Source organism: Schistocerca gregaria, chromosome 6, assembly GCF_023897955.1.
Source record: "Schistocerca gregaria isolate iqSchGreg1 chromosome 6, iqSchGreg1.2, whole genome shotgun sequence".
NCBI classification, from domain to species: Eukaryota; Metazoa; Arthropoda; class Insecta; order Orthoptera; family Acrididae; genus Schistocerca; species Schistocerca gregaria.
Window position 1 is genome coordinate 48,560,645 of NC_064925.1, and position 23,380 is coordinate 48,584,024.

The 23,380-nt window shown below is 38.6% G+C and overlaps 1 long non-coding RNA gene across 1 annotated transcript in view; it reads right to left on the minus strand.

The window, feature by feature from the left end:
* Nucleotides 1–466: 466 nt before the first annotated feature.
* The window catches only part of LOC126278616 (uncharacterized), a 50,382-nt gene continuing 27,468 nt past the window's right edge, over nucleotides 467–23,380 (minus strand). Inside the window, exon 3 of the long non-coding RNA XR_007550732.1 lies at nucleotides 467–597. This is a non-coding gene — a long non-coding RNA (uncharacterized LOC126278616). The remainder of the gene's footprint in view (nucleotides 598–23,380) is intronic.

The window sequence follows — 23,380 nt, forward strand, 5'->3', positions numbered from 1 at the left end:
AAGATGCAAAGACGTGCAACACTTCACCACCTACTCAAGGTCACACAGTCCTTCAATCACTTTCTACAGTCACTCACAACAGCAGCACACATACAGCACACGAGCTTCAGTGTTTCTGAGAATTTGCCGCAAGGGCCGGCCATTATAAACTGCTTTCTTTCAAAGTCATTTTCCCCAGACAATTTCCCTCATTTGCGACCCCTATCACTGCCAGAATGAGTCCCCATTCATCTCTGCCCTCCTTGTATACTTCCGTCGCCGTATTATGTGCCAGCAACACCACCAGGCGACATTCAGTCTCATCCTCAACAGTGATAATTACGTTTTGGTTTATCTGTGCAGAGATACAGGTGGACTGACAATTCTTGTGTAACTAAAGTTTAATGGCACAGTACAGAGTGCATAACAGAGATTGCTGCAGCTACTCACCATCTGTGTTAGCTGCTCCTATATGAGTTTGATATGTACAGTCCTCTCCCAGATCAGCTCTCTTTCCTTGGGGTGCTCAGCTCTGAGTTTCTCAGCCTCCTGTTGCAGGGAGTCTACCAGCTCTGTCCAAGTAGTGGCCAGACCACGCTCTGTGCTGGAGAGCTAATGCTGTAATGAGACATGTCACATGGTTATCTTGAGGCGTGTACTGAATGAAAAAGTTAGTGTTTAAACTACTCTTATTGTATCCTCTGTGTACTGAACATTCAAATACCAAAATTAATAATTAACTTAGAAATAGCAGCCCAGCTAACGTAATACGCCTTTAATACTGCCACCTGTGAAAGTCATTTATTTCAATGAATTTCGCCATTTGCAGCCTGTATCTTCATTAGGGTGATCCCCATATGCATCTGCTTCCCACTTACTTACTGTTTTTAGAGTGCCATATGCCTGTAACTCTATCAGGTGGCATCCAACATCACAGTGGGCAGTGGACATAATGTTTTGGCTCATCGGTGTATAGGGGATCTATACAAGGGAGATATAACTGAGAGCAACATCATACAAATGGTAGAAGAGACAGATGAAGATAACAAGGGAGATATACTGTGAGAAGCATTTGACTGAGCACTGAAGACTCACACTGAAACAAGGAAACAAGTACCCAGGGGTAGACAACATTCTGTCAAAACTACCGATAGCATTGGGAGAGACAGCAATGACAAAATTATTCCATTTGCTGTGCTAGATGTACGAAACAGGTGAAATATCCACAAATTTCACTAGGAATGTATTAATTTCAGTTCCAAAGAAATAAGGTGCCGAGGGGTGTGAATATTCCCAAACTGTCAGTTTAGGAATTTGTCGTTGCAGAATACAAACACAAATTCTTTATAAAAGGAACAAAAAACCAGCAGAAACTGACTTTATAGAAGATAACTTTGGATTCTGGAGAAATGTAAGACCACATGTGACAATAATGACCCTGCATTAAGGAAAGGCAAACTTATGTTTCTACCATTTGTAGACTTAGAGAAAGCTTTTGACAATGTTGACTGGAATACTCTCCTTCAAATTATGAAGCAGGGATCAAATACAGGGAGTGAAACACTATTTAAAATTTTTACAGAAGCAGATGGCAGCTATAACAGTTGAGGAGCATGAAAGGGAAGCAGTGGTTGGGGAGCAAGTGACACAGGCCTATCCGTGATGTTATTCAAACTGTATATTGGGCGACCAGTAAAGGAAACAAAAGAAAAGTTCAGAATAGGAATTAAAATACATGGAGAAGAAATAAAAACTTTGAGGTTTGCTGACAACATTGTAATTCTGTCAGAGACAGCAAAGGATCTGCAAGAGCAGTTGAACGGAATGGACAGTTCTTGAAAGGAAGAAATGATATGAATATAAACAAAAGCAAAAGAAGATAATGGAATGTAGTCAAATTAAATCAGGTGATGTGAGGGAATTAGATTAATGAATGAGACACTTAAAGGTGATGATTTTTGCTAATTGGGCAGCAAAATCACTAATGATGTTCAAGGTAGAGATGATATAAAATCTAGGCAGACAATGGAAAGGAAAGTGTTTCGGAAGAAGAAAATTTTGGAGCATTGAATATAAACTTAGGTTGTAGAGTAATTGCACCTTATGCAAGACACCTTTGTAGCTTTGATTTCAGTGAGACTTTTTCAGCACTTTTTTTTGCTATCTTCAGATAGTACAGAAAATGCTGAAACAGGTTTGTGTGAAAACACAGCTATGAACATGCCCGGAAAAAAAAAAAAAAAAAAAAAAAAAAAGAGAGGGGAAATTTCTCTCTAATTTTCTTAGACACAGAAATAAAGAGAACTGCAATATTCACAACATGGAACTGCAATATTCACAACATGTTTATAGATTTAGGTGTTACAAAGATTTTTCTGGAAACATTTGTATTGATTGCTGTCATATACAAAGTGAAACATGGATATCAAACAGCTTAGAGAGGATTAGAATAGAAGTTTCTGAAATGTGGTGCTACAGATGTATGCTGAACATAAGATGGGTAAATGGACTTGGAGAGAAAAGAAATTTCCTACGCAAGCTGACTAAAAGAAAGGATTAGTTCACAGGATGCATTCTAAGATGTTAATGGATCACTAGTTTAGCACTGGAGAGAAGTGTGGAGTGGTGGCACCACTCCTGTAACGTTTATTAAGATCCACATAAGCCTTTTGGTGACTTTATTTTCAAAATACCGCTGATGAAGTTCATACATTATGCAAAGTCTTACGAGTTAATAGGTATATTTTGAAGGAAAGATCACTTTCAAATTAAAGCGCTATTTTTCCTCTTTTCAGTAAACTTAACTACCTTAACAGATGTTGAATATAATAGAGGGAAACATTCCACATGGTAAAAATATACATAAAAAACAAAGATGCAGTGACTCACCAAATGATAAAGCACTGGTAGACAGGCACAATAAATAATACACAAATACACACACAAATTTCAAGCTTTCGCAACCCAAGGTTGCTTCAACTTTGGGTTGCGGAGGTTTGAAATTTGTGTCTGTGTTTGTGTATTTTTTATTGTGTCTATCTACCAGCACTTTCTCGTTTGTTAAGTCACAGCAACTTTCTTTGTTATATGCATTAACAGATATTGATAATTGTTAGTTTAACTTTATCCAGATTTGTAGTGCCAGTTATGGACATATTGCTGTGAATTTCCAGGATCTGTTGATACACTTTTGATCATCTGATTTTTCTAATTTCTATTGACACCAGTACTAATGAGCAAGAGTCCTGAATTGAAAATTACAGATTTTTCAGTAACTACATTTTAATATGCATGATGGGTCCCATAATAATAATAAGCCCTTGATTTCCAATGCATAGGCATAAATTAGAATTGAACTTTTGAATAGATGCTTCTCATGCGAAGTAACATACAGCTACAAACAAAATATAATGACAATATCCACAGCCAATAAAAATTTGCCTTCTGGCTCACAGGTTTTGTAAACAATAATAAATTAACACAGTTCATTAACACAGTTCATTAATACCATAGAACAAATCTGTTTACGGCCTACATTCACTCCACTCTCTTCATTCTGCTGTTAATCGTCTTCAGGTATGGCTTCAGTTTAGGTAGGGTGCATTCTAGACCACTCTTGGGAACTATTTGTGTTGCCTCTCCATTCATTTAAGTCAGGCTGAGAGAACTTATTTTACAATTACGAGCAATAAATATCATTATGTGTGTGTTTCAGTTTTGTTTAATAATATTTGTATTTACAACAACCATTCTTTGCCGTGTTCTACTTAACTGTATGTGAAACAACTTTTGATCACTTCATCTCTATTGTGTGCACATTTACTTTCTGAAGAGATAATAAGTATTGTGCTCCACAGATGTCCATACTAAGTACCTGTCTGCATACATCATTAGAAACTTTAAGAGATCTGTTCGTCCCCAATAGGATATTAAAGACATGATTAAAGATTGGTGAGCTCATAATTTTGAACTTATAAAAGAAACTTCTGGCTATCCATTTTAAGGACGGAACTATCAACAGCAATTTCAGGTGCTGATCCTCTGAAACTGTACAGCTTCTGAACGGCTTGTATCACAACTATTGATGTGACATAACACCTATGGTATATTTTCTATTGTCTTCTGCAATGAAGTTCCCATTCTATCCATTATAGTGTTTAACCTTACTTGAACCATCATCATGATGATGAACATCTCAATAATTCAGTGGGTTCTGAACCTGAAACATGAAATAGTAGAGGACTACAAATACGACAGTGGGAACTCATCTTCAGCACTGTTTGAAAGACCATGCACAAAAATTCTTGTGGGATAGTGTTGCTAACAACTATTGTTTTGTTTTAGATAACTTCAGTGTTAGTAAACAGTCACTATTGCTCAATAGATATTAAAACTGAAAAGAAGTAAATTTTTGGAAATATGTAGAATCTGATCACAGATGAAAGGAAATAGAAATAATCTTAAATATATGTTCTTGATTATTAGCATTATTTTCAGAGACAAATAACAGAAATAAGATTGAGCCCACAGTGTTTTAAATGTTTCAAAGCCAGAAGCTTCTTCAAGGAAATGCACCCAACTGTAGAGCTTTTCTTTGAAGGTAGACAATGATAATCCCATTCCTTAATAGAATGTTGATACCTTGCATATTGGCTGCATCTTAATAATCATAACAAATCTTCATCAGAGCAAGGAAAACAAACACAAAAGCACACAAGCTCTGGCACCCGAGGCCAGACTGCAAGCAGGTGGGAGAAGCAAACAGGTGGTGGGGAAGGAGGAAGATGGGGGCAGGGAGAGATAGCAGGGTAGGGGGACAGTTTTGTGCTGCTTGGGGACGGTTACAGGGACAAAGTTGGGAGAGGGTACGGCAGCTAGTTGGAGTCGGGAGATTAGACAGATGTTGGCAGGGGGTGGGAGGGCCATCAGAAAGGGAGGTAGCTATAAAAACTGTGGGTGCATTACTGGAATTGGGTGCATTACTGGAATTGAGTGCTGGAATGGGAACAAGGAATGGTATAGTTTGGTGGTAGACAGTGACTAATGAAGGTTGAGGGTTACTTAAATGCAGGCTATACTGTAGGGAGAGTTCCCACTAGTGCAATTCAGAAAAGTTGGTGTTGGTGGGAAGAATCCGGAAGGCATAGGCTGTGAAGCAGTCACAGAAATGACAAATGTCATGCTGCGCAGCATGCTCCGCAGTTGATTGGCCCAACTGTTTCTTCATCACAGGCTTTCGGTTGTCATTCATGTGAACATACATTTTATCAGTTGCCGTGTCGACATAAAATACAGCTCAGTGGTTGCAGCTTAGCTCATAGATCACATGACTGGTTTCACAGGTAGCATTGTCTTTGATTGGACAAGCGACAATTGTGAGTGGACTGGAGTAGGTGGTGGAGGGAGGATGTATGGGACAAGTCTTGCATCTATGTCTGTTACAAGGGCATGAGCCACGAGGTAAAGGGCAGCGAGCAGGGGTTGTGTAGTAGTGATATTCTCTAGGTTCAGTGGTCAGTGGAATACTACTGTGGAAGGGATGTAAAAGATAGTGCTTAATACATTCCCCATTCCAGGGTATATATTTTTGTTTTGTAAATAAAGCTTCCTTTTCTTTCTGCTAGTTACTTTATTTATCCCATATGTGTTTCACCTTCTCCTGTTCTAAGGCATCATCAGTGGGATATATAATTATACAATTTTGTTAGTTTTAGATTATTAAACAGTTCACTTTGTAAAAAAAAGTAATTACTTATGATTTGCCAATTTGCTTATCCTCACATCTGGTCTGGAGGTCACACTACCACTTTTATCACTGCCATATAATCACATCTTTGTGTTCTCACCTTCCATACACCGTTCACCATATTTCTCACCTTTTTGTGGTCGACTATTGTTCTTTTGTCACTCGATACAACTATGTCGTCGGACACTGTTTTTCTCAACATAAATATTGCAACTCCATTATTTGTTTCATCTTCTTTGCAAAGTTTACCTATTTGTTGCAAATGTAGCGAAGTATATGTTTGAGACTAACTTCTATTTTTTATGTTTATACTGTGTGTGCGTATGATTGAGAGAGAGGGAGGGAGGGCAATAGAGCTGACGAGTTTTAATTTGGGGGGGGGGGGGGGGGGGAACGACAGTGGAGGCGGGAGTATAAGCTATTAGTGAGTGGTTGAAAACTTTGGTAACAGCGACAGCTGATTTGACTTTTCCTTTCAATATTCTGTGGAGGGTTTCATGGATGAATGGGTGTAGAGATTTGGATTCTATTATTATATTGGACTGTATTATTTTATTAATCTTTTTTGCAGATGTTATTCTATTATTTTAAATAATGAATTGCTTGGCATGTGTACTTGGTAATTCAACAGGATTTTCCCTTGTGCTTTGGTTTTCTGTATGTGGTAATTTTCTTGCATTATTAGGAGGTGTTGTTTTACTGTCGATTCTAATTATTTTATGTCATTGTCTCTAGTGGTTGGTTTGTGGTCATTTTCTCTTAGGCATTCTGCAAATGTGATGTGGTTTGTCCCATATTTCCAAACTCTCATGTCTTTTTTGTATTTGACATCAAATGTTCTCCCTGTTTGCTCTATGTAACTGCCTTCACAAGTGTTACACTGTAGCTGTTATGTAACTGCTTTCTGGTATATGTCTCTGTTATTTGTCAGTTTTGGGGTGTATTTTTGCATAGAACTGTCTGTTGTGTCTGCTACGTTTATTCCTTGTCTCTTAAAAATGTTGGTGATTTGATGGGTGAGTTTGTGTTTTTATGTCATTGTGTACCATCTATTGTTTTCTTTCACCTTTTTCTGATTATCCTGTGCTGTTGTTATGGAACTGCAAGTTTGTGTTTGGTTCTATTGTGTTGTTGTCTGTGGTTTGGAGCTTTCTGCTTTTATTTTACTTTTAATTTTGTTGTTAAGTTTTGCTAGTGTGTTACTGTTGTAACCATTATTTTGTGCCTCCTGCATCATTATGTCCAATTCTTTTTGGTAGAATTCTTTGGCAAGTGGTACTGTGTTGAGTCTATGGAGCATGTGTTGAAGTGCTGTTTGCTTTTGTGTGTGCAGGTGGTTAGAGGATTGAGGAATCAAATTGTCTGTTGCTGTGGGTTTATGGTAAATTTCAAACATATGCTTATGGTTCTGTTTTTTTATTGTTATATCCAGGCAGTTAATTTGGTTGTTCTGTTCTCTTTCAATTGTGAATTTTATATTTTTATGGATCTTGCTGATGTCAGTATGTAGTCTTTCAATTTTTCTTCGTGGTACATCTGTTAAGCAAAGGATGTCATCCACGTATCTGAACCAATATAATATGTTGTATTCTTTTGCTAATATTTTTGTGAAAATGATCTGTTAAATGTGGTTTACAAAAATATCTGCTAAGGCTTCTGAAACTGGGGACCCAATTGGTAATCCACCTTCCTCTAAATAAAATTCATTACTGAATTTGAAGTAATTTTGTTGTGTTATGAGCTTTATTAGTGTGCATATTTCCTTAATCTGTTCATCAGGAAGGTGACTATAAGTTTTCAGGTACTTATCTATAATTTCTATTACTTCTGGTACTGCTGGCTGGTGTGACCAAGCAGTTCTAGGCGCATCAGTCAGGAACCACGCAGCCACTAAGGTTGCAGTTTCGAATCCTGTCTCGGGCATGACTGTGTTGTTGTTGTTGTTGTGGTCTTCAGTCCTGAGACTGGTTTGATGCAGCTCTCCATGCTACTCTATCCTGTGCAAGCTTCTTCATCTCCCAGCACCTACTGCAACCTACATCCCTCTGAATCTGCTTTGTGTATTCATCTCTTGGTCTCCCTCTACGATTTTTACCCTCCATGCTGCCCTCCAATACTACATTGGTGATCCCTTGATGCCTCAGAACATGTCCTACCAACCGATCTCTTCTTCTAGTCAAGTTGTGCCACAAACTTCTATTCTCCCCAATCCTATTCAATACCTCCTCATTAGTTACATGATCTACCCATCTAATCTTCAGCATTCTTCTCTAGCACCACATTTCGAAAGCTTCTATTCTCTTCTTGTCCAAACTAGTCATCATCCATATTTCAGTTCCATACATGGCTACACTCTATACAAATACTTTCAGGAAAGAGTTCCTGACACTTAAATCTATACTTGATGTTAACAAACTTCTGTTCTTTTTAAACGCTTTACTTGCCATTGCCAGTCTACATTTTATATCCTCTCTACTTCGACCATCATCAGTTATTTTGCTCCCCAAATAGCAAAACTCCTTTACTACTTTAAGTGTCTTATTTCCTAATCTAATTCCCTCGGCATCACCCGACTTTATTCGACTACATTCCCTTATCCTCATTTCGCTTTTGTTGATGTTCATCTTATATCCTCGTTTCAAAACACTGTCCATTCCATTCAACTGCTCTTCCAAGTCCTTTGCTGACTCTGACAGAATTACAATGTCATCGGCGAACCTCAAAATTTTTATTTCTTCTCCATGGATTTTAATACCTACTACAAATTTTTCTTTCGTTTCCTTTATTGCTTGCTCAATATACAGATTGAATAATATCGGGGAGAGACTACAACCCTGTCTCACTCCCTTCCCAACCACTGCTTCCCTTTGATGCCCCTCGACTCTTATAACTGCCATCTGGTTTCTGTACAAATTGTAACTAGCCTTTCGCTCCCTGTATTTTACCCCTGCCACCTTTAGAATTTGAAAGAGAGTATTCCAGTCAACATTGTCAAAAGCTTTTTCTAAGTCTACAAATGCTAGAAACATAGGTTTGCCTTTCCTTTATCTTTCTTCTAAGATAAGTCGTAAGGTCAGTATTGCCTCACGTGTTCCAGTATTTCTACAGAACTGAAACTGATCTTCCCTGAGGTTGGCTTCTACTAGATTTTCCATTCATCTGTAAAGAATTCATGTTAGTATTTTGCAGCTGTGTCTTATTAAACTGATTGTTTGGTAATTTTCACATCTGTCAACACCTGCTTTCTTTTGGATTGGAATTATTATTTTAAAATGATAACATTTTGTTTCTGTAGTTTTCTCCTAATTTTTCCTAGTGTTGCAGAGTTTCTGTTGATTTTGTGTTGTTGCATTTTTATGCTGGTTATTATATTCTGGATTTCTTTTTTTACTAGTTCTCTAGTTAATCCAATGCTGACACTGCTATTTCCATTCCTATCATCCCTTGTCAAAACACTTTCTGCTTCTATAATTAGATTTCCTAAGTAATCTTCATCTACTTCTGAATTTACATTGTATTTTAATCCTTTCTCCAACAGCTGTCTTTCTTTACTGTTTGACTGTGTGTCCGTAAGGTTCACTAATCTTTGGTAGAATTTGTGTGTGTGAGTAAAGGTAATATGTTGTAACTGGAGTTTTTTTGAGTTTGTTGATCTTTCTTCTATGAACTGTTTCTATTCTTTGTGCAGCTGTTTTTGTAAGCTTTTCGACCCTGTTGACCAGATGGGAGAAAACTTTCATATTATTTATGGTGTCTGCGAGTTGTAAATATGTCTTATACAACTCATAATTTAACTCTTGTTTTTGAGAGTCTACGGATTTTATCTCGTATTTTAACCATATTTTCTGTGCAGAATGCATTGCTTTTTGGGTGCTGGGTGAACTGTTTTTAATTTTTAAATTGAATATTTAGGTACCCGATTGTTACATTTGCATATGTTGTTGAATTTTGTGTGTTGTATGGTTTTATGGATGTTCAGAAGAATCTTCTGAATTTCTGGTATGGGCCATGTGGAAATGCCTGGCATGGCGTGAATAACAAGTCTGTTTGTGTGGCCATCCTCTGCAGCAAGCATATAAAAATTTGTTTTTTAAATAAAGCTGCCTGTTACTACTGCTAGTTACTTTATTTATCCCGTACACTTTTCACCTTCTCCTGTTCGAAGGCATCATCAATGGGTTTTATAATGATACAGTTGTGTTCGTTTTATATTATTAAACAGTTAACTTCCAAATTTTTTTAAAGAAGAGTAACTACTTACATTTTGGTAATTTGCGTTTTCTCACATCTGCCTATCAGCAAGTTCATGGCCAGGGATAATGACGTGTCCTGGGGTCAACCGAAAAACCATGGAATGGCTCCCAAACAGGCAATGTGGAAACTGATTCTGGAGATAGGCATTCTCTGAAGCTGACCTACATTCTGTCTCACACCATGGGGTTTTCTGGCTTTGGGAGATGGAATGGCATAACAGCACACACAACAAATTGCATGTCATTAAGGAGGCTATGAATGTGTGGAAGTCTTCCAGGCAGGCCTCTCCCAGGGAATCAGTCATCCTCTGCCAGCTCTGCATTGACTATATGAGGCTAATGCATGGTTAACTACTCTGTTGCGAGAAGCCACCTAAGTGTCGCTGTGGCTTCCAAATGACAGTTGTCCACCTCTTGCTGGACTACTCACATTTAGCCACACTGTGACAGACTTTCAACTTTACCACCAACCTGCCTTCGGTGTTGGACACAATGACTCCACAGCAGCTTTAGTTTTACATTTTATCCGTGAGAGTGGGTTTTATACTTCTATGTAGGGTTTAGTGTATCCTTTGACCCTCTGTGTCCTCCAGCCTAGTGCTTTAGGGTTGAGGTTTTAATGTGTTGCAGAGTCACTGGCTTTCCCTTCCTATTCACGTGGTTGCCAGCCACTGTAATCTGCTTTCATGTTTTACTGTCTTCTGTTGTTTTCTTGTCCTCTTTTGCTCCTTTTAGTGTTCATAGCGTGCCCTTCATTCTTATGGCTTTCCCTTTCTTTCTGTTTTGTGTTACACATTTCATCCATTTTATTCTCACTCTTGTGGCATTGCTTTTTAGGAACATTGGTGAGGCAGATGGGGTGATAGCTATCAACATAAAGTGGGTTTTTACCGAATTTGAGCACAGGAATGATGGTGCTTCATCGCCATTGCATGGAAAGACACAATCCCACCATAGTCGGTTGAAGATGAAGAGAATATGTCGCTTGTAGTCAGATGAGAGATGTTTAATCACCTGGCTGTGGATGCGGTCAGGCCCAGGAGCTGTGTTGGTGCAATGTGCAAAAGCACTGAAGAGTTTCCACTTTGTAAATGGGGCGTTATAGGATTCACCACAGCATGAAGTGCATTAGAGTACATTACCTTTTAGCCATCATTCCAGTGTGCGAAACGTTGGGGGGTGATTATCCAATGCAGCGCCCGGCAAAGCGCCTGGCAAAGCACCTGGCAAAGCACCTGGCAAAGCGCCCGGCAATTGTATTTGTGTCGGTACATAACTCGCCATTTATGGTAACACCAGGGACAGCCATTGAGGCTTGGTATCCAAAGAGACATTTGATCTTTTTCCAGACTTGGGAAGACATGTGGCCTCCAATGGTGGAGACTTATCTCTCCCAACACCACTCCTTCCGTTGATCGATAAGGTAGCGAACACTGGCACGGAGCCATTTAAAGACTATGATGTGCTCCAGGGAAGGGTGCCACTTACGGGCTGTAAAGCTTGCAGACACTCCTCAATTGCTTGAACGATTTGCGGCGACCACCAAGTGACTGCCTTACACCTTGGGCACCCTAAAGAGCCAGGGATTCCGTTTTCTGTGACAGAAACAATTGTGCTAGTCATCTGCTCAACCATCACATCGATGTCACAATGTGGGGGAGATTCAGCGGTGACAGCTAAGGTGAAAGTTACCCAGTTGGCCTTGTTCAAAGCCCATCTGGGCAGGCATCTGTGTGCCTGATGCTGGGGCACTGCCAGGAAGATGGGGAAGTGCTCACAACCACACAGACATGTGCTCTTCAGTGGATAGATTGGAGATGTTCTGGGCTGCAGATTGATACGTCAATGGCCTAGTAACTCCCATGAGCCACACTGAAACGTGTGGTGGCCCCAGTATTTAAGAGTTAGAGGTCGATTTGCAACAGTAAAGTTTCGACAACTCTGCCTCACCCAGTAACTATGGTACCACCCCACAAGGGGTTATGGGCAATAAAATCTTCCCGAAGAAGGAAAGGTTTAGGCAGTTTATCAATCAGTGCAGCTAATACATTCAGGGGTACTGTACCATATAGATGAAGATATACATTGCAGACAGTTATTTCCTGCATCATCCTTACTCTGACAGCCACAGCTTCAAGAGTGTTTTGAAGGGGCACATGTTCACTGCAGACTGAGTTTAGAACATAAATGCAAACTCCACCTGTCAATCGATTACAGTCACTGTGGTTGCTGTTTTGCACCGAGCATAATTTATGGAATTTGTTGCAAACAATGTACAAGGTTAGTGTATTTTGCTTATTTCCAGTCCGCTGTATCTTATAGAAGAATGTTCTGAGGTGTCAAAAAAAATCACTTGCAAAAACTTTGAAATGACAGGAAAATGTCATTAAAATTATTAAATACAGCTCTCCACAAACACACTGCAAGCCCTTATTCATGCAGTTAATAATACTTGCAGTACCATTGTTGTTCATATTCAAAAGTATGTCTGATAGAAGTATCATGGATGAGTATTTTGAATTCCTTGTTGACTAATAACCTCTTGTTTTCTTCTCATTGTCATTCAAACATGCTGTTCTCATTGTAAATTTTAAATATTGTTTGTATATTCTTGTTTCTTGAAGTGTACTGCTTGTACGTCAGAACTGTTATAGGGCACATGTAATACCAATCCATTAGTCCATTATGAAATTTTTTAAACACATTGTAAAATGTTAATTTCATATTAGTTATATTAACATCTAGAATTGTGCTGTATGTATGCTGTATCCTATTATAATAATACCTACATCATGTATGTGATGCAGAGGATACTATGGTGAACAGGAATTACTAACTTAAATCTGAACACACTTTTCCTTTTTGTAAATAATAAAGAAAAATCACAAACTAGGAAGGGATCAGAAAGTAATTATATGTACAAATTAACTTGGAATGTCAATGTAAAATGACTTTCTCCCCATCATTACAACGTATCATGCAAAATCGTCCATGGAATGTGTAACTAACTAACTTTATAATGGGTCACTGATGAAGACGGAGTACTTTCATCTTTTCTTTCTTTGATACAATAATAATAACACACAAATGGAAAAACATTAAGCCGTTTTCAAGATTTTTAGTGTTGTTGTTGTTGTTGTTGTTGTTGTTGTGATCTTCAGTCCTGAGACTGGTTTGATGCAGCTCTCCATGCTACGCTATCCTGTGCAAGCTTCTTCATCTCCCAGTACATACTGTAGACTACCTCCTTCTGAATCTGCTTAGTGTATTAATGTCTAGGTCTCCCACTATGATTTTTACCCTCCACACTGCCATCCAATACTAAATTGGTGATCCCTTGATGCCTAAGAACATGTCCTACCAACCAATCCCTACTTCCAGTGAAGCTGTGCCACAAACTCCTCTTCTCTCCAATTCTGTTCAATACCTCCCCATTAGTAATGTGATCTACCCATATAATCTTCAGCATTCTTCTGTAGCACCACATTTCGAAAGCTTCTATTCTCTTCTTGTCCAAACTATTTATCATCCATGTTTCACTTCCATACATAGCTACACTCCATACAAATACTTCCAGAAACGACTCCATGTATTCCAGCCAACATTGTCAAAAGCTTTTTCCAAGTCTAGAAATGCTATAAACACAGGTTTGCCTTTTCTTAATCTAGCATCTAAGATAAGTCATAGGGTCAGTATTGCTGCATGTGTTCCAATATTTCTATGGAATCCAAACTGATCTTCCCCGAGGTCAGCTTCTATCAGTTTTTCCATTCATCCATAAAGAATTCTCGTTAGTATTTTGCAGCTGTGAGTTATTGAACTTATAGTTCAGTAATTTTCACATCTGTCAACATCTGCTTTCTTTGGGATTGGAATTATTATATTCTTCTTGAAGTCTGTGGGTATTTCACCTTCTCATACATTTTGCTCACCAGATGGTAGAGTTTTGTCAGGACTGGCTCTCCTAAGGCTGTCAGTAGTTCTAATGGAATGTTGCCTACTCCCAGGGCCTTGTTTCGACTTAGGTATTTCAGTGCTCTGTCAAACTCTTCGCGCAGTATCATATCTCCCACTTCATCTCAGCATTTTAAGTGTTATATAGGGAGAAAATGGAAGAATCTGATGTCTTGGTTCAGTTACACGTAATATTTTTTGTGTTTCATCTACCAATGGGAAAATGCTCCTCTCTAAACACAAATAAGTGTATATGCTCCTTTTTAAATAATTGACTGAAAAATCTGATTCCAGCTGCCTCATCCTACTTTACCCAGCACCTTCCTAAAAATTTCCCAAAACTTTTGGTACACAAATATATTTGTTCTCTTCTCACTAATATGTAACTCATACCCCTCACCCCGGCTTGCCCATTCTCACTCACTCACTACTACTATTAGTAGTAGTAGTAGTAGTAGTAGTAGTAGTAGTAGTAGTAGCACTATTATTTCCTCTTGCTGTCACTGTCTCTGGCTTGCTCTATCTTACTGCTACTATCCGTTTCACTCCTTCCTACTGCTGCTGTATCTTCTCACTGACACACTGTCTCTCTTCTTTTTTGCAATTGTCACAGACTCTGTGTGCATTATCATTGGTTCTCACCTACTTCCACTTCCCAATTTTCTTCATTCCTCTCTAACTATCACTATCTGCTTCACTCTTTTGCTTGCACTGTTTTGTATTCCGTTGACACTGTGTTCCTCTCTTTCTGTAACACTGCCCATGTCTCCTATGCTACTTTCGTGCAACAACCACTGTCTGCTATATTCCAGTACTTACTACTTTCCCATCTCTTTCCCATTGCCACTGTCTGCCTACTTCTCAGCATAAAAAAGAATGAATGCGTTTGTATACCAAAATTTTTTGGAAATTTTTTAAAGGTGTTGAGGAACATAGAATGAGGCAGCTACAATGCCACCTTCCTGTCAGCATCTTTGAAGAAGAAGCACAATTGCCTTTTTTAAGTGCTACAGCTTGTTGTCTTCATTTCTCTGCTACAGGCAGGAATGTGACTTTTGAAAGGAACTTTATGGGACAGTAAAATTTTGATTGTTTATTTATCTGAGACTGAAATAACTTAAATACTGGAGATGCTGAGTTGCAGACAGACACAAGAAAGCCTCAAACAAGTAAGTTCTCAGCAAAAAGGCCTTCATCAGCATTCCAATGAAGGGCTTTTTGCCTGAAAGTTTACTTGTTTGACACTCTTTTGTTATGCCTACCTGCAGCTCAACATCTCCCCTACATGGTGAGTATTAAGCTAACCTTTTCATAATACTGTCATTAGTCCATCATGGATTTTCCATAGCTGAAAACTAATTTGACCTCATACTGAAATTTACATGCAGACAGATTCTGCATGTGCTTCAGTAACACAGCACTCAGTTCCCAGAATCCTGACGATATGTAATGGAGAAACTTAATTGCATATTTATTGATGCTATGTCACATAAATTACATTTTTTACTCAAACAGGATATTATATGACTATTTAACATTTTCTACTGTGGTATCTTTGAACTGCTTTACCACAGAAACTGATAAATACATACAAGAAATTTATATGGTTACTCAGCATAGGGATCTTAGGAATATGTTGTAAGAATTTCAACCATTTGCTGTGTACAGTCATCTTGGAAACTGTTCCTCAGTTCCAGTATCCAAAAATGATGTTTTAGAGTGATTGAAGATTTTTGAAAATGGGGAAATAGCACTTCTAGATAAACTCTTTGATAAGATACAGTTTAAATCTAAACAATTTGCTGCAATTAGATTTTTAGTTATGCATCGCTGACAGCAAAAAATGTGAAAAATGCTTTTTTCAATTTTCTCAGGAACAACACAAGAACTAAACGGCACCTCCATAAACCACTTCAGGTTCACCATAGACAATATCGAATTCGAAAAAACTCACCATGTGGTTCATCAATGCAATACATAATGTTAACACTTTGCTAAAAGTAACAACACTTTATCTAAAGACTCTTCCCAGACAGCACATACAGACTAAATACTTGATGCTCTTGAGGTTTCATTTTGTAGGAAAATAAATTCATGATTTTTCTGTGATTTCATGTTCCTATTGATACAAAAGACCATGCAGCACTAAGTTCCTGCTATGGGGAAAAACTGACTTTTAGAATCACTTAACATTTCATCAAAATTGTTTTGTCTACATGTACATGTACATCTACATCTACATCTACATCTACATCTACATGGGTACTCTTCAAATCACATTCAAGTGCCTGGCAGAGGGTTCATTGAACCACCTTTGCAATTCACTACTATTCCAATCTCTTATAGTACGCAGGAAGAATGAACACCTATATCTTTCTCTACCAGCTCTGATTTTCCTTATTTTATCATGGTGATCATTCCTCCCTATGTAGGTCAGTGTCAACAAAATACTTTTACATTCAGAGGAGAAAGTTGGTGATTGGAATATCGTGAGAAGATTCTGTCATAAAGAAAAATGTCTTTCTTTTAATGATTTTCACCCCAAATCCTGTATCATTTATGTGACACTCTCTCCCATATTTCACAATAATACAAAATGTGTTGCCTTTCTTTGAACTTTTTCAATGTACTCTGTCAGTTCTATCTGGTAAAGATCCCCACTCTGTTCAGCAGTATTCTAAAAGAGGATGGACAAGCATAGTGTAGGCAGTTTATTTATAGGTACGTTACATTTTCTAAGTATTATGCCAATAAAATGCAGTCTTTGGTTAGTCTCCCGCACAACCTTTTCCATGTGTTCCTTCCAGTTTAAGTTGTTCATAAATGTAATATCTAGGTATTTAGTTGAATTTACAACTTTTTGATTAGACTGATTTATCATGTAACTGAAGTTTAACGAGCTCCTGTTAGCAATCATGTGGATGACCTCACACTTTTCATTATTTAGGTTCATCTGCCACTTTCCACACAGTCAGATATCTTTTCTAAATCATTTTGCAGTTTATTTTTATCTTCTGATGACTTTATTAGTCGACAGATGACAACGTCATCTGCAAACAACTGAAGTTGGCTACTCAGATTGTCTCCCAAATCACTTATATAGATAAGGAACTGCAAAGGGCCCATAACACTACCTTGGGGACTGCCACAAACCCCTTCTGTTTTCCTCAATGACTTTCCATCAGTTACTATCAACTGTGACCCCTCTGACAGGAAATCACAAAACCAATCACATACCTGAGATCATATTCCATAAGCACACAATTTCACTATGAGCTGCTTTTGTGTGACAGTATCAAAATCCTTCTGGAGATCCAGAAATATGGAATCAATGTGAAATCCTTTGTCAATATCACTCAGCACTTCATGTGAATAAAGAGCTAGTTGTGTTTCACAGGAATGATGTTTTCTAAACCCATGTTGATTGTGTGTCAATAGACCATTTTCTTCAAGGTAATTCATAATGTTCAAACACAATATATCTGTTCTAAAATCCTGCTGCATATCAACATTAACGATATGGGACTGTAATTAAGTGAATTATTCATACTACCTTTCTTGAATATTGATGTGACATGTGCAACTTTCCAGACTTTGGGTACGGATCTTTTATCAAGTGAACAGTTGTATATGATTGTTAAGTATGGAGCTAATGCATGAGTATACTCCAAAAGGAACCTAATTGGTATACAGTCTTGACCAGAAAACTTGCTTTTATTAAGTGATTTAAGTTGCTTCACTACTCTCGGGATATTTACTTCTACATTACTCATGAATAGGACTGGGGAGCAGAGAAGTTTGTGGCACAACATGACTAGAAGAAGGGATTGGTCGGCAGGACATGTTCTGAGGCATTAAGGGATCACCAATTTAGTATTGGAGGGCAGCGTAAAGGAAAAAAATCGTAGAGGGAGACCAAGAGATGAATACACTAAACAGATACAGAAGGATGTAGGTTGCAGTAGGTACTGGGAGATGAAGAAGTTTGCACAGGATAGAGTGGCATGGAGAGCTGCATCAAACCAGTCTCAGGACTGAAGGCCACAACAACTTCAACAACAACAACAACAACAACAACATTACTCATGTTGACAGCTATTCTTGATTCGAATTCTGGAATATTTCCTTCGTCTTCTTTTGTGAAGGTATTTCAGAAGGCTGTGTTTAGTAACTGTGCTTTGGCAGCACTGTCTTTGATAGTATCTCCATTGCTATCACGCAGAGAAGGCATTGATTGTTTCTTGCCACTAACATACTTCACATACAACCAGAATCTCTTCAGATTTTCTGCCAGGTTTTGAGACAAAGTTTTGTTATGAAAACTGTTATAAGCATCTCACTTTGAAGTGCACGCTAAAGTTTGAGCTTCTGTAAAAGATTGCCAATCTTGGAGATTTTGCGTCTGTTTAAATTTGGAATGTTTGTTTCATTGTTTCTGCAACAGTGTTCTAACCCATTTTGTGTGTTGTCAGTTAATATGGAGGGAGTGCCTTTTCTTGTTTGTGTAGTGCAACACTTGCTGGCACCCAAACTAAGCAGAAGTTGATATAAATAAAAGATAATAATGACTTTTAGTCATTAAGGGCATCTACAAAGGCAGAAATAGCACATAGTGAGCTGGAAGAATCAGATCTTACATATTGTATTTGTAGATGCAGAATCAGAAACAGAAGATACCACTTGAGAAAACTTTTGCTCCAGGTGATGGTACAATTGGTAAGGCAAGTACATCTGTGTTTCAGTTGACTGTAATACCAGTCATTTATTCTACAATTTCATATTATGAACAATATTCACAAATTCATTTCCATTTGTGATTTCCAAATACTGATTTAAGCATTCTTCCTCTGTACAGGCACGATATTGGTACGGACTGTCAGTCACCATCAACAGCACCTCATCATCTCTATGGACAGTGGCGAGATTGGTTAGAAATACAAAATTAGCCACATCTGCTAATGTTCTTGGAAGAAGAGTGTGTAGCCTCATGATTTTTCAATGAGGCTGGGGAAAATAAAATAATCCAACTGAAATGGGTTGGCTCACTAATAATATTACTGTAACAACGAAATGTTAAGACAATCTGTTAATATATTCTGTAAGGCATAAATTGGCTGCAGTAAAGTGATACAGTCATAAACCAATGTCAAATAACAGCCCATTATTTACATGCAAAATTTGGTATGATAAAAAAATTCAATTCAGGAAGGAGGCAGAAGAAGAAAGAGAAAATGCAGAGAAATAATCTTTGTTAATGTCAACTTAGTAGAGAAGAAATATGTGAGATGCGTAAATTATTAGTCAGGTATTTGAGGTCTTGCTTTAACAAACTGGCAACCTTTCTACAATGACAGCTTAAAGGCATACTTGAAATTATCTATTCACCGAGAAATGTGCACCCAAACTCAGCCGAGGTCCCAGGACACTTCCCTGGGGAACACCTGATATCACTTCAGTTTTACTCGATTATTTGCCGTCTATTACTACAAACTGCAACCTTCCCGACAGTAAATCACGAATACAGTCACACAACTGAGATGATACCCCATAGGCCCACAGCATGATTAGAAGTCGCTTGTGAGGAATGGTGTCAAAACCTTTCTCGAAATCTAGAAATACAGAATCAACTTGACATCCCATGTCGATAGCGCCATTACTACATGCGAATAAAGAGCTAGCTGCGTTGCACAAGAGAGACGTTTTCTGAAACCATGCTGATTACGTATCAATAGATCATTTCCTTTGAGGTGATTCATAATGTTTGAATACAGTATATGTTCGAAAAGCCTACTGCAAACTGACATCAATGATATAGGTCTGCAGTTAGATGGATTACTCCTACAACCCTTCTTAAACACTGGTGCCCCCTGCACAATTTTCCAATCTGTAGGTACAGATCTATAGGTGAGAGAGCAGTTGTATATGAGTGCTAAGTAGGGAACTATGGTATCAGCTTAATCTGAAAGGAACCTAATCGGTATACAATCTGGACCTGAAGACTTGCCCGTATCAAGCGATTTGAGTTGCTTCGCAACCCCTAAGGTATCTACGTCCAAGAAACTCATGCTGGCAGCTGTTCCTGTTTCAAATTCTGGAATATTCCATTCATCTTCCTTGGTGAAGGAATTTCGGAAAACTGCGTTCAATAACTCCGCTTTAGCGGCACAGTCATCGGTAACAGTACCATCGGCACTGCGCAGCGAAGGTATTGACTATGTCTTGTCACTTGTGTACTTTACATACGACCAGAATTTCTTCGGATTTTCTACCAAATTTCGAGACAATGTTTCACTGTGGAACCTATTAAAGGCATCTCGCATTGAAGTGGTGCAATGCTCAGTGGTATTGTCTTTAACTCTATTTGCTCTCACCACTGTGTCACTAGTGAATTTTAACTTGGTATCAGTGTATCTGTATTCCATAAATTGGCCAGGTGTGATTATATTCACTAAGTATAGTGCCATGTTCCCACAGCTGAAATTGGTAACATCATCAACAATGTAGGAAAACATAGATTGCTATTTACCATGAAGAGGAAATGTCAATTTGCAGACAGGCACAATTAGAAGACACTTATATAAAGCTTGTGATGACAGCCTTTATCAGTAAGACACATATTCACAGCACATACAAGCAAGAAAACCTCATGCATATATGACTGCCAAGTGCAGAGTCTCAGGCTGGAATGCAACTATGATGTGGGTTGCAACCATCAATCTGAGAGGGCAGGCAAGGGGAAGGGGTGGTGGGGAGAGTGATGAAACATGTCTATTGGAGTGTGCATGGACTAGACTGCCAATAGGTGCAGTGTCAGGACGATGGGGAAAAAAAAGGAGCAAAATAAGGAGAAGAGCAGGGAAAGATGGTTGCAAATAAACAGGATGGGAGATGAGAATGGGGAGGAGATGATGGGTAGAGGGGGTGAAAAACTACTGTGTGGAGGATGTTGGTATGGTATGTTACCATTGGTTGAGGCTGGCATTATTATGGGAGCAGAGACTGTGTTGTAAGGATAACTCCCATCTGCATGGCTCAGAAAAGCTGGTGATGGAGGGAACGATCCAGATAGCTCGGGTAGTGAACCAGCCATTGACATCAGGTGTGATGTTCAGCTGCTTGTTGTGCCACTGGGTGCTCTATTTTGGTCTCAGCCACAGTTTGGCATCTTGCTGGACAGCTTGTTGGTACTCTTACCAATATAAAAATCTGTGCAACGGTTGCCACACAGCTGGTAAATGACGTAGCTGCTTTCACAGGAGACCCGGCACTTGATGAGGAAAGCATAAACCTGTGACAGGACTGGAATAGGAAGTGCTGGGTGGGTGGATTGTGCAGGTTTTCACCCGGGTCTTCAACAACAATAAGATCCTTGTGGCGTGCATTTGGGATTGGGGACAGCATAGGGACGGACAAGGATGTTGTGGAAGTTGGGTGGGTGATTGAACATGACCGTAGGAGGGGTGGGAAGTGTCTCAGGGAGGGTGCCCCTCATTTGAGGGCACAATGATAGGTAATCAGCATACAGAACAATGGAGGTTTTGTCACTGCAGATATGCAGTCCATGGATGGCCAGGGTGTACAGGAAGGATTTTTTGGTGTGAAAGGGATGACAGCCCTCAAAATACTTTAATGTGGACAGAGGTGGAGCTGAAGCCATCAGAGATGAGGTGGTCAACATAGGGGAAGGTGGCACACTGGACTGAGGAGGACCACCTAAAGTGGGTGGGAGAGAAGGTGTTGAGGTTGTGAAGGAACAAAGATAGGGTGTCTTGGGCCTGAGCCCAGATCATGAAAACACGGGTTGTGCCATTGTGAGTTGAGTGTTGAAAAGGGGATAATGGTATTCATAGTGGAGCAGTGGATATTTTTTTATGGAAAGTTATGTGACAGCAAAGTCACAGAAAAAGTATGGACAGTTGCTTGCTGAGAAGTTTAATGGTATCAAAGTGCCAGCAAAGAGGGCCGCGCAATGCTCAGTCTGAACATGGCATCATACATGACCTGTTTTTAACAAGTCAAAAAACATTCCAAAACATTCCCACACACCTGAAAACATCACTCAGTTCACCAGAAATTGCTTTAAGGTCCTACCATATCAATCCAGAGCCTATTGCAAGAGTCTGGCAGACCACACTGATCATGCAGAAAAATACTACACCTGGATCTGCACAAGCATCCCAACCAAATGTCTATTGTTGATGCATTACATCCAGCAGATGCTTCTCAACTCTTCCAGTCTTGTGAGTGGAAGCATGCTACATGTTTTGTTCAAAATATGTTAGATAATGAATTGGGATGCATACATGGTAATTTTCCATGTGTTGGTTCTTCATGAAAGTTCCTTTGAGGACTAAACAATGATATGTCATTCTGGTAATTTCTTAAATACCTGCTACATCCTTTTCAATTCTCCAAGTTTTCCATTGACTATGTTTCACTGACACAATCATTTTTGGTTACTTTTTCCCTTAACCACCAGTAACTCACTTCCCACTGAAGTATCCATTATTATTTTTATGTTGTGAATTTCTCCAGAGATTTTCCTACTTATTCTAGTACTTTTGTGTCAACTAATTTAGTTTAGTTTTGCCTTGTTTGCAGACCAAGTGTTAAATTCTTCTATACTTCTATTGTGTAGATCTACTTTTGTTCAATAGTGATATTTTCCATTTCACTACTTACACACTGAACTGTGTTAAGCAATTCATTCTGATTTTTCCAAACATCCCCTAATCCTGTGCAATGTTGCTGCACAAATTCCAGTAAACATGTGTATGTATGCCTTAGTATGTTAATTTCCTCTGTTATAATGTTTTGTAATATTATCCAGTCTCTTTGCAATCTTAGTGACTTCAGCTATATGTAATTGAATCATTTCACTTTGCTTTGTGGCATAGCTTCCTGATGAGCCAAAGTACCATAATGTCAGTCACAATAGTACTTTGCTAGTTCATAATTCCAGTACTCTCAGCTGAAAAAGCAATTTGCAGACTCTTAAGTTCATTCTCATGATTCATGATAGCATCTGACTTTTGCAATAAAGCATTTAAAATATTGTGAGCTGGACTAGCTGTTGCCAAAGTTATGCTAGATCCAAAGATTCCTCAAATAATTGATCTGATCTGGATTCTAAATTATCCATTTACAAATAAGTTTTACTAGCTCACAACTACAGGAAAAATCACTAATGTTGGGTCTCTTTGATAAAGCTACTAGTAATACTGTCATTACTGAAGACAATATTAAGCAATAATAATGACACATGATGTCTAGTATACAACACAGTCATGTAGTGGATGGCTGATTTTTTTTATTTTGTTATGGCAGCAACTAAAGTTCAAACTATTGAAACTGTCTGTGTGCAGCTTTGAAAACTTAATTGCACCACATTGTAGTGTGAGGCACTCTATTGCTTGATACAGAAAACATACCTGGAAAGGTGTAATTG